Genomic DNA, 13,232 nt, shown 5'->3' on the forward strand with positions numbered 1-13,232 from the left:
CTTGTGGCATATCTCTCAAAATGGCGGATTATTGATTATCGCTGGATTATTATGATCCATCAGACAAATAAAAATAAAATCCCATGAGCTTTTACTTCAAACAGCAAGTTTCACTAATCACAACTTAAGAAAAACTTTTCCAGGATTTACATCTCAAACTTATTTGTCCTGGTGTAAAAAGCCAATAGTTAGAAATTATTTCTATATACTTGCAAATTCTCAGCAAGACAAAACCCAACCAAGCTTTCTGGCAAGTTTACACATCAAAACAATAACCAACAATAATCAAATTATTTTAGCAGTAACCAAATTATGAAAAGTTGCTTGACATAATTCCCTGATGCCAAACAATTAGCTCAACCATCTCACACTTCTGGGGAACAGGGGGAGTTCTGGTGAACAGAGGGAAATGGGATATGGGAGGCTTAACTAGATTGGCTCTCCAAATTCACCATCAGGTCCCTTCCCCACAAAGGGGCAGGGCAAGAGGAGAGCATAAGGAGGGAGTATTCAAACAACAGATCCTCAAATAGGCAGGGGAGAGGGTATGTCTCACAACATCCCTTAATTTTCAAGTAGGGCCAGAGCAATTAGTTAAAACAGAGAACAGAGAACATAGCCATGATAAAGCGGGTAACCTTACCTTCAGCCTTGATTTTTGCCCAGGGCTCGGTTGAGAGCTATGGAAAAAGCAGAGTGCTACAAAGCCCTAGCCTCCCCCGTCATTCCCAGTCTTGAGAAAACTGGAGGATGGGGTACCTTGAGGACAATCCTTCCTCCATGTCTCTCCTGGTCACATCTTAGGCACAGTCCCAGAGGCATTGGTTGCGGGAGCTCTCTCTGGGGGGGTGCCCTGAAGGGGTATTCCTTGGACCAGTGAGCCTCCCTGTAGCCCTCATTGCCTGAGTTGACAGGCTTCCTCCAAGGAGACGCCCTAGAGGGGTACTTATTGTACCAGTGACCCTCTCAAACAAACATGAACCCAAATTCTTTTGGGGTAAGGGGTGGAGGTCTTAGCTTCTGAAACTGCTTCCTGCTGGCAGTGACCCTGGCATCGAAAGCAGGTTTTCCCACTGCCAGAGTTGTCAGGAGTACCCTTGGATCTGGCCATGGCAGCAGCCAAGAATTGGGCATGTTCTCTGTCTCTAGCCCTTTCTCCTCTTTTTGTTTCCTCTGCTGCTACTAAGTCTCTGTTGTTAAAAACTCCAAAGGCGATCTCCAGTAACTGGGCCTGAGGTGTTTGGCGTCCCACTGCCAATTTCTGCAATATCCTCCTAATATCTGGGGCAGACTGATTAATGAAATACATCCTAAGGATTGTTGCCCCTTCTATAGAGTCAGAATCTAAATTTGTATACTTTTTAATAGCTTCTACTAGCCTGTCTTGGAAAAGGGCAGGGTTTTCCTTTTCTCCCTGAGTAATTTCCTTAATTTTTTAAAAATTTACTTGCTTTTGAAATGCAGTTCTTAGTCCTTCTAACAGGCAAATCACTGTGTGGTCTCTCTTTGCCCTATCCTCACTCTTCTGATAATCCCATCCTGGGTCAGTAGTGGGAATAGCAGCTGTTCCTGGGGGGTATTTTGTGGGGTTATCAGTAGCAAAATGATCCCAAACTAGCTTGTTCTTTTATACAACATCCACAGAGCAAGACCTTCTTCAGAAAATCCAAACACATCTACTGTGACACGTGATTAAATTTCATCTCTTCAATCATTGGTTTTTCAAGGACTTCTTCACCTTAGTCTAATGCTATTGATTTATTGATTCATTATAAATGTTCTTACCTGGTTAAGATAGTTATTTTAAATGGGGTTGAGCAATTAATGGACTGATTCAATGATGATACTTTGGTCTTATTCACACCTAGGTCATACCTCCAATGAATGAAAATCTGGATGACCTCCACCCTCATCTTTCTATCTATCAATGTATATATACGTAAATATATATGTGTGTGTATACACACATACATACATACATATGTATTTGTGTGTGTGTATATATAAATACACATATATATGTGTGTATATATATATATATATATATTCCTATGTAGATATATATATATGTATACACACACACATACATAAAGAGAGAGAAAGAATACAAGACAGGTTAGGAGGACCAACAGTTGAGGGGATTAGGAAAGACTATGTAGAAAATGATGCTTAAACTGATTCTTTAAGCTTTTAAAAGCCAACTGAAGAAGCTTATATCTTTTCTTAGGGGTAATAGGAAGCCAACTGTGTTGATGGAACAGAGGAATGTGTTGATGGAACAGAGGAATGATATGGTTTGCAGCTGTGTGGAGGATGGACTAGAGCAGGGGTGGGGAACCTGTGGCTGTGAGGCCACATGTGGTCTTCTAGGTCCTTGGGTGCAACCTTTTGACTGAGTTCAAGTTCTACAGAAGAAATCCTTTTATTAAGGGGATCTGTTCTGTGAAGTCTGGATTCAATCAAAGGGCCACACTTGAGAACCTAGAAGGCTACATGTGGCCTTGAGGCCACAGGTTCCCCTCCCCTGGACTAGAGTGAAGATCACTTTCTCCTCCTGATACTCTTTTCTCTAGAGACACCACTCTCTCCTAGCTCTCCTTCCATCTATATGACCACTCCTTCCCTCTCTCTTTTGCTGGACATTTTAGCTGTAGATGTCCCTCAGGGTTCTGTCCTAGAAGGGTTCTCCCTCCTTCACTTGGTGATCTCATCAGCTCCTGTGCATTCAATTACCATTTCTATGCTGATGATTCTTAATCTATCTAATCCTACCCCAAACTCTCTGCTGACCTTGCATCTCCAACTACCTTTCAGATAACTCAAACTGCATGTCAAGTAGACATCTTAAACTCACTGAACCCATTACCTTTTCCTCTAAATCCTCCCTTGCCCCCATTCTTTTTTCCCTATTACTACAGAGGGCAACACCACCCCTCAGTCCCTCAGGATCATGATCTAGGAATTATCCTCAAGTGCTCACTATGTCTTACTCCCCACAACCAATGTTGCCAACACCTGCCAGATTCACCTTCCCATATCTCAAATTTGCCCCCTTCTCTCCTCTAACTCTGTTACCACTCTAGTTCAGGCCCTCATCACCTCACACCTAGACAACTGTAATAGCTTGCTGATGCGAATGCCTTCCTCAAGTCTCTTCCCACTCCAATCCATGCTTCGTTCAACCACTAATTATTTTCCTTAAGCAAAGGTCACATCATGTCATCCTCCTATTCAATGAACTCCAGTGGCTTCTTACTGCCTTCAGGATCAAATACAAAATGATCTGTTTGTCACTGAAAGCCCTTCATAACTTAGTCCCCTCCTAACTTTCCAGTCTTCTTAACCTTACTCCCTACTATGTACTTTTCAATCCAGTGAAACTGGCCTGCTGGCTATTCCTCAAACAAGACACTTCATCTCTTGGCTCTGGGCATTTTCTCTTGCTCACTTCCATGACTAGAATGCTCTCCCTCCTTAACTCCACTTTCACTGGCTTCTTTTAAGTCCCAACTAAAATCCTATCCTTTACTACAAGCCTTTCACAAACTCTCTTAATTCTGGTGCCTTTATCAATTATATCCTCTTTATCCTGTACGTAGCTTGCTTTTGTCTATATTTGTTTGCATGTTGTCTCCCCTATTAGAAGCAGCAGTAGCAGCTCTCAGTCCTGAGACAGTAAGGAGGTTAGACAACCAGTCAGAAAAAGATAACAGGGAATCCTTTGCTGGCACTGGGTATAGGTGGCCCTCATTGGCAACTCTATTGCCTATACACAGCTCTGGGCCAAAGTTTCAGGGTATAGAAGAGTGTTGGGAATTGGTCACAAGGTAGAAGGATCTTGGCTGCAATTCCAAGAAAAAGACAGTGTTAGTGCTTATGGCTTCAGAGGGCCATGGGCCCTTCCTGAGTAAAGACCAGAGTGCAGACCAGAAGAATAATGACCATACTTCTCCCATGATAACGCTACTTTGGAAGGAACAAAAACTTTCAGACCTTCAAAATGAGCTCTGAAAACAGCAGCACCAAAAAAAAAAAAAAAGCCTGAAGCTGGTACAGTGCCTCTCTACCCCCAGGTGAACAGAGCACAACTTTAACATAAAGTTATAAAGTTCAAATTCAAGAAGGGGCGGGGGGAATGAGCAAACAATAACAAAAATAATTTGACCATAAAAAGCTACTATGCTGACAAGGAAGACCAAGCCATAAGCTTAGAAGGAAATAACAATGTGAAAACAGCTACAAATAAAGCCTCAAAGAATGCTAATTTGACCAAAACCCGACAAGAATTCCTGGAAGAGGTAAAGAAAGAGATAAGAATGGTAGATATAAAATTAGGAAAAGAAATGGCAGTGATGCAGTAAAATTATAAAAAGAATTAGCAGCTTGGTAAATTTAAAAAGTCACAAAATAAACTGAATAATACTTTAAAAAAACAGAAAAGACCAAATGAAAAATGAAGTATAAAAATTCACTGAAGAAAAGAACTCCTTAAAAAACAAAATTGGCCAAGTGGGAAAAAAAAAAAGTACAAAAGCTCACAAAAGAAAATAATACCTTAAAAAATAGAAGTGAGCAAGTGGAAGTTAGTGATTCCATGAGAGATCAAGAAACAATAAAACAAAGTCAAGATAATGAAAAAATAGAAGAAAATATAAAATATCTCACTGGAAAAACAACTGATCTGGAAAACAGATCAATGAAAGAAAATTTAAGAATTATTGGAAACTACCTGAAAGCAATGAGCAAAAAAGAGTCTAGACATCATATTTCAAGAAATGGCAAAGAACTGGAAATTGTAGGGATGCCCATCAATTGGAGAATGGCTGAACAAGTTGTGGTATATGACTGTGATGGAATACTACTAAGCTATAAAAAATGAGTTCAATGGTTTTAGAAAAACATGTAAAGACTTAAACGAAATAATGAAGACTGAAATGAGCAGAACCAAGAGAACACTGTATACAGTAATAGCAATATTATTTTAAGAACGACTTTGAGCAAATAAGTTATTTTGCCTATTACAAATACCCAAATTAACTATAAAGGACATATGAAAAAAGACACTCTCTGCATCCAAAGAAAGAACTGATAAATAGAAACATGTATAGGATAATTTTACATGTATATATCTATCTGTGTCTAATGGTAGCCTTCTCTAGGGAGGGGGGAGGGAAGAAAAAAAAGAAAAAGAAATTTACATGATAATTATCTTTTTTAATTGTACTATATTGTGGAAATGCTTGTTTTATTCCATAAATTAAAATTTTAAATTTAAAAAAAGAAATTATCAGGAAAACTAGAATCCACTGATCATCTCCTATAAGAAATCCAAAAATGAAAACTTCCAGGAATATTATAACCAAATTCCAGTACCCCAAGAAAATATTTCAAGCAACCAGAAAGAAACAATTCAAATACCATGGAGCCACAGTCAGGATCACACAAAATTTAGCACCTTCCACATTACAGGAGCAGAGGGCTTGGAATATGATATTCTGGAAGGCAAAGGAGCTAGGATTACAACCAAAAATCACCTAACCAGCAAAACAGTATACAGGGGGAAAAAGAATATTTAATGAAATAGATGACTTTCAAGCATTCCTGTTGAAAAGATCAGAATGAATAGAAAATTTGACATTCAAACACAAGACTCAAGAAAGGCATAAAAAGGTAAACCATAATACATTCCTATATGAGATGATACATATAACTCCTAAAAACTATTATTAGGGCAGTTAAAAGAAGTTTACCTTAGAGAGACAGTATGGAGTGAATAAATTATGTTGGAATGATTTTCAAAAACAATGAAGGGATGAGAAAGAGGAATACGCTGGGAGAAAAGGGAAGGGAGAGGTAGAAGAGGTGCTCAAGGAAGAACTTTTATAGTGGAGAGGAAAATGGGGGGGTGGGCAATGCTTGAACCTCACTCTCATCAGAATTGGTTCAGAGAGGGAGAATGTATATACATGCTCAGTTATGTATAGCAATGTAAATTACCCAGTAGGGAAATAGAAGTAAAAGGGGATAAGGGACTGGGGTGAGTGTGTGGAGGGGTGATAAAAGGGAGCACAAATTAAGGGAGGCAATAGTTAGAAGCAAAATAGAATTTTGAGGAGGGATAGCAGAGACAGACCCAAACACAGAGAGTAGGAAGAAGAGGAGGAGGAGAAGAAGAGAGATGGAAAGAAATACACAGTATCATGAATGTGAATGGGGTCACCCACAAAACTGAAGCAGATAACAGAATAGATTAGAAACCAGAATCCAACAATATGTTGTTTACAAGAGACACACATAAAATAGAAAAGATACACACAGAGTAAAGGTAACAGGTTGGAGCAGAATCTAATATGCTTCAGCTGAACTAAGGTAAGGCAGGGGTAGCAATCATGATCTAAAACAAAGCAAAAGACCTAATTAAAAGGGATAATCAGGGAAATTACATTTGTTAAAAGACACTATAAATGAAGAAGCAATATCAAAAAATTTTATATCAGGTTTCTTTGATAAAGCCCTCATTTATCAAATATACATACTGAGTATAGAACTGAATCAAATTTATAAAAATAAGAGCCATTCCCAATTGATAAATGGTCAAAAGATCAAAAAATGCAGTTTTCAGAAGAAATTAAAGCTATCTATAATCACATGAAAAATTAATCTAAATCATTGTTGATTAGAGAAAGGCAAATTAAAACAACTCCAAGGTACCACCTCACACCACTCAGAAATGACAAATGCTGGCAGGGATCAGAGAAAAACAGGTTCACTAATGAACCATTGGTGGAGCTGTGCACTGGCCCAACCATTCTGGAAAACAACTTGGAACTTGGCCCAAAAGACTATAAAACTGTGTATACCCTTTGACCCAGTAATAACACTACTAGGTCTGTACCCCAAAGAGATCAGATAAAAAGGAAAAAGACCTTGTATGTACAAAAACATTTATATCAGCTCTTTTGTAGTGGCAAACCACTGGAAATCAAGGGGATGCTCATCAATTATGGAATGGCTGAACAAGTTATGGCATAATTGTAATAGAGTGCTATTGTGCTATGGGAAATGATGAGGTCGGTAATTTCAGAGAAATATGGCAAGACCTATATGAACTAACGCAAAGTGAAGTGAAAACTGGGAGATGATTGTGTATAGGAATAGCAATATTCTAAGGATAATCAGCTGTGAAAGACTTGGCTACTCTGATCAATACAATGATCCACTACAACTCAAAGGACTAATGATGAAAAAATGTTATCCACCTCCAGAAAGAGAACTGTTGAACTCAGTGCAAATTAAAGCATAATTTTCCCACTTCATTTTTCTTGCTTTTTAAAAAAATTACAGCTAATATGGAAATGTTTTGCATGATTTCACATGTATAATTGATATTATATAGCTTGCCTTCTCAGTGAGTGGATGAGAGAGTGGCAGGGAGAGACATAATTTGGATCTCAAAATTTAAAAGGCAAAGAATGTTAAAAAATAAATTTAAGAAATTTAAAATATATTTACAGATGAGTAAATATAGGTCATATGTAAAGTGGTTTGGAATGGGGTGAAAACTGGGGGAATCATAAAAGGCCTTTTGAAGGAGGTGCCACTTGAGCTGAGGCTTGCAGGTGACAGAAAAGATTATTTCTCTCGCATATAACCCTAACCCTAATTATTGAGTTAGGAAGAGAAGTTTTTCAGAAGTCTGTTGGTTGTTCAGTCCCTGAAGGATATTGCTTATAATGACAGTGAATTAATTTTCTCCTCAATCTTGTTCAGACCCCACTCTGACGGGGAAGCCCACTGTGCTCTACACAGGTTTGGGTGGGGATAAATTCTTTGATTAGATTGCCCAAGACTTGGCAATTTAGAATTAAATGACAGAATCAAAGTTATATCCCTTCCTGTCCCCCATTGCCCTCCCCCAACAGCCCCTCATTAGAATAGTGTACCTTTCATTGCAATATTCATTCTCATTCATTGTTAATCAGAGTTCATTGCCAACCTCAGGAATATCCACTCTTCTGTAGCCACCACCATGATTAGTCTTTAGCATTTGAGAGCGTCGCTGACTCATTTTATTAGTAATATGCTAGCATTATTAATAAAGTGATTAATTACCCAGAAATTATGTCTCTCGAAACTTTTAAGACAGTGTCAGAGGTCAAGAGGGAGAGAATTCCAGGCATGGGAGACAACAGCCTGTGCAAAGACACAGAGAAAGGAAATGGCATGTCCCATGTGGAGAATAGCATGTTTGGCTGGAGCATGGGGAAAGTAATATGTAATCAGCCCAGAAACATAGGCAGGAACCAAATTGTGAAGGCTTTTAAATGCCAAATAGGAGACTTTATCTTTGACCCTAACAGCAATGGACAGCCACTAAAGCTTTTTAAGCAAAAGAATGACATGTTCTGGCCTGTTCTTTAGAAATATCAATTTAGCAGCTATATAGAGGATGGATTGTAGAAAGGGAAGATCTGGATAAAGGGACACCAACTAGGAGACTAATAACATTAATAAGCAATATTTACATAGTGCTTACAACAAATACTATGTTGCCAGGCATGGTGCTAAGTACTTTACAATTATTATCTCATTCGATCCTTATACCCTGGGAGATAGGTGCTATTATTATCCCCATTTTACAGATGAGGAAAGTGAGGCAAACAGGTTAAACGGTGGGCTTAGTCACTGAGCTAGTAAGTGTCTGAGAGTATATTTTTTAATTCAGGACTTCCTGCCTCCAGGCCTGATACTCCATCCATTGCACTACTTAAAGGCCTTATGGCTATAACCCGGCAAGTGGTGATGAGAGGTTAGACTGGGACATGAAACTGTAAGGAGTGGTCAGGTGGGCTATAACAGTAATCCAAATTTTAGAGTGAGTCATTTTGGCTCTGTATGGTTCAGTATACAGTTCAGTTCACAATAATTCTTATGAAAAGATAAATGTTGTAAGCTAATGATTCCAATTATTAATATTCTAATTAGAAATGTAAGGGCAGATTGGTGGTGCAGTGAACAGATTATATTGTTTACTTCCTAAAGAAAGTTATGTTTAAAAAACTATATTTCAGGACTTTGGTAGTAGAACAAGGAAAGAAAAAAATCAATATTTGTACTTTTCCTGGAGTGGTCATGTTCAGTGTAAGGGGTCAGAGCAATCAGGGTTATAATGATTAATCAATTATCTTGATTTTTAAATTCTTACTGAGAAAGTAAGGCTTGTTTGGGAACATAATTTGAATCAATTTTTCGGGTCAATTTCCATATCTGCAGCCCAAGGTACTTTCTTTGGGGATTCTAGAGTTTAACTCGTCTTTCACAAATCCTTGGGTTTCATACCCTCAGAACTCCACAAGGAATCACTCCGAGGAGAATGTCGGGCCGCCCCCAGTGCAGCAGAAGTCTTGCCAAAGCTCCACCCTTGGGAAGCCGGGCCGAACACAGACCCTGACCACAGCACGACCTCCCTGCTAGGCCGCTTCCGAGGTCCTCTGGCTCAACGGCCTCCGTCCTGAACTGGCATCTCAGGCTACGAGGCCTTAATACCCTCGCCAGGAACAGTCTCCTCCTGACCTTGCAGGGCCCGCTAGGGCTTCCCGTCACGCGCTCTCTTCCGGCGGGTGCGGGCGCGCATGGCAACAGCAGCCTCTCCAAGAGCAGGCGCTACGGAGCAGTCCGCGGCGTGCGGCAGCTGCGGCAAACCGCCCCAACCTGCCACCCGTTTCAAGCGCTGGCTCTGCGCACACTCGCTTCCCCTCCCTTAGCCCGCCGCCAGACGCAATAAGGCGGTGCCCACTGAGTCACGGGTCACATGAACGTGCGGAAAAAGGAGGGAAAGGGAGGGCCTGCAGCTGGGACCGCCACCGGGAGTGGAAATTTTCTGAAGGTCTTGGCTAGCCACCCGCAGGCCCCACCCACTCTTCCAACGTCCCAGCCCTTCCGGCACTGCCCCGCTCGTCTTTCTCGCCCCGCCCCATCCTGCTTCGAGCCCCCGACTCTGGCGCTTCTGGGCCAGGCGGCCCTCCCTGTCTTTGAGCCTAGGTTCTCTGCGGCTGGCGGGGCGATGAGGCCTGCCTCTGGCCAAGCAAGTGACCGCTGGGGATCCGCAAGGGGCACTTTGTAGTGCCCCGGTCTTAACTGATGCCGGGGAGGGGGACACAGTGTTGGAGAAACTGAAAAGGTGATCCAAAATGGATTTGTTTCTGATCTGCTTTTAATACATATGTTCTTTAAAGTTTCGTCACTGAAATTCTGGCAGTTTGATGCTATTGTGCAAATTAATTAACCTTTCAAGGTCCCAGATAACTAACAAAATTGCGGAGCAGTTGCAGATCCGCCTTTAGGACTAAATAACCTTTCCCCACTGGAAATTTTCTATACCAATGAACTCAGGTCTCAAACAGTAGAATAATGGAGCTTTTTCTCCTACCCTTTAATTATAATCTTTATCTCAATTTATTTTTCTGTTTACAAGAATTCCCTGTGACAGCAACATTTTTGTCCAAACACTGCAAGAGACCCACACATATTAAATCGTAAGATATGAGATAGTCATTTGTGTTTTATGCAAACTCAATTCGAAACCCAACAAAAACTAATAGATTTTTCCAGGGAGGTTAAACAGACTTCCCAGGGTGTCACTGCAAAGAGTGGACAACAAAGTTCTTGGAAGACCACCTGGAGTTCACTTGGGCTGGGATGCAGCAGTCTAACTTTGGCAAAAGTCCCAGTGACTTCAGCCAAAGCAGTGGGAGTTTTACCTGAGTAAGGATCTCAGATCCAAACCATATTAATACATGGCTTCCTTTTAGGGAACAAGAATTGCAGGTATGTTAATGATAATAAAACTACTCCCGGTTTCTGGCCTTAGGCAAAGAAAGATCCAGAAATGACTAGCAACGCCAAAAATGTAATTTTCTTGTGGAATAGGCTCAGCTTTGAGAAAAACAAAGGGGGGTGGGGAGAAGGGTGTCATGGTACTGCTGTCATTTCTCTTTTAACATGAAAAGGTAAACCATGACATGCCAGATCAATCTTCCTTGGTGGGAGAAAGAGTTGGGAAAGTTATGGGGGTGGGGAAGCATAATGCACGTTAAGAGAAATTACAGATTGGCTGTAGTATTCTTTAAAAGTTTAGTTGGAGATAAAGCTAAAAAAGGTAGGTTAGGGACAGATTGTGGTAGAACTTGAATGTCAGTATAAAGTAAGTAGTAAGGAACCACTGAAAATGAGGAACAAAACAATGAAATCGTGCTATGGCTTCTTTTCTAAGAAAGTGAATCTTGTTTTTAAAAGGTAGGAGCATTTGAGAAAAAAAATTTTAGTGAGGTGAGGAAGAAAAGCACACTTTTTATCAGAACATCTCAAAATAAAATGACTTTCAGTACTGTAGTAAGAACAGCAAAATAACTTTAAAATGGATTTTTGCTCAAGAGGATCTTACAAAAACAAGTTACAATGGCAACATTTTTGTGATATGGATAAGGTAAGTTTTTCTAATTCCTATCTTATTGCTATTTGTTCAATGGCATGAAAAGTATGAAACATACTCCCTTTTGTTTTCTTATAAGTTGTTTTTGAGTGTTTAGCATATAGTACATAGTGACAATAAAAATGAGGATCTCTCCTGCAGATATTTAGCTCTTCTGTTCTCTCCCCCTTAGAAGAGAAATCAAAAATTAGTTCTTAGCCTGCATCAGAAGGTACTTAATAATCTGAATTCCTGACAGTGATAAGAATTGTTCTGATGCCCTATCTCTTTGCAAAGAGATAATAAGAAAAAAGTCCTGGAGCAGAGAGGGAAGGAATTTATACTGTATATAACATCATGAAATAATAAAGACCTTCCTTTCACTTTCAAGAGCTGCTTAAAAAAGAGGTGAAATAATTTCTTATTTGTCTTGAGAGAGAAAACTGACAAAGCAAGTGTAGCAGGGGTTGTACCCCAGGGAGCTTTCAAAGGTGGGCCTGCAGAGCTCCCCTAGCAACCTCTGAGGACTTCTGTGGCACTGGAAGACTGCATTTTAAGAAATCATCTCTATGTTGGCCTTGAAGCAGGAAGAGGTAATGACTCAGTGCACCTTAAAAAAGGAATGATCCACCCTCAGCCCTTCTTTTCCTTCTACTCATTATGTGGCAAGTAGTTTTCTCTCTCACCCCACCCTTTCCCATGAGGGGTGGAGGAGGCAACTGGTGCTCTTTCTCCTACCTTGGCAGAAATGGAAATTTCAAGCATGTGGCAGCTAGAGCAAGGGGCCTCGACAAGAACAGTTGAGCCTGGGCCTTGGGTGCCTCCCCCCTTTTTCTGCTTTGTTTTAGGATCCTAAGTGCTAGCCAAGAAGGCAACCTTGTGAGTTCAAGAGGGCTGGACATCTTGGGTCCCTTAGTCATCGATGACTGGCTCTTAAAGAGGAGGCCCCAGGTTTCCAATAAAGTGACTGCCCTCAGGAGGATGAGACCAAATCCTGATTTGACCTGCAAGATAGCATGGACCTGGGGAAGTTTGTTTAGGCAGTGCCAAATTGAGGTGAAAATCCAAAATGCAAATTTAGCAACCCCACTTTATGTCATATACTTACTATCTTATACTCTCCCAAGAGAGTTTATCAGTAGTTTCTAGGTTCTGTTTCTAGTCAGGGTAGGAACCCAGTTTTTTCTTTTTAAGAACTCTGGGGCATAACTCATTTTTGCCTTTTTGCTCCAAGATATCTGATAGTTCCAAGTTGCTTCTCAGTCCTAAATGGGGACCGATGTCCTGGTGAACTAGAAATTCCAAGTTCTCAAACCCCTGTCACACTAGACTTTTAAGTTCCTCGATGGTAAGAACAGCATTAACAAATAAACAAACATATTAATTGCTTACTACTGTGCTAAGTATATAAATGCAGAAACAAATCAATCTTTGTCATTTAGGAGCTTATATTCTATCACAGAGAGACCACACACACACACACACACACACACACACACAGGGGTGGTGGCCAGGGGGATGTTTTGTTTTGGAAAGTCACAAGGAGAGTGAGTAAAGCCATAAGGGAGTAGGATGACACTCTTTCCAGTAAGAATAGCAGTACTGGAAAAGGATTAGATGGAGGGTATGGGAGGCAGCTGACAAGACTGCTGGTGATAAAAATGAAACATGGCTGGAACTAGCCAAAATATAGGAAGCCACATGAGGCATGTAGGAGGGGACTGAGGTCAAAGTAAGAGTTCTGGATCTGAAAGAGTTAAGA

General features: G+C 40.4%; 1 long non-coding RNA gene across 1 annotated transcript in view; it reads right to left on the reverse strand.

Annotated features, from left to right (window-relative positions):
• Nucleotides 1–9,910, reverse strand: part of LOC110199018 (uncharacterized) — a 65,937-nt gene extending 56,027 nt beyond the window's left edge. Inside the window, exon 1 of the long non-coding RNA XR_002321906.2 lies at nt 9,340–9,910. This is a non-coding gene — a long non-coding RNA (uncharacterized LOC110199018). The remainder of the gene's footprint in view (nt 1–9,339) is intronic.
• Between the last annotated feature and the right edge of the window lie 3,322 nt (nt 9,911–13,232).

This window comes from Phascolarctos cinereus, unplaced genomic scaffold (assembly GCF_003287225.1).
Source record: "Phascolarctos cinereus isolate Bilbo 61053 unplaced genomic scaffold, phaCin_HiC Scaffold_1;HRSCAF=81, whole genome shotgun sequence".
Classification (NCBI taxonomy): Eukaryota; Metazoa; Chordata; class Mammalia; order Diprotodontia; family Phascolarctidae; genus Phascolarctos; species Phascolarctos cinereus.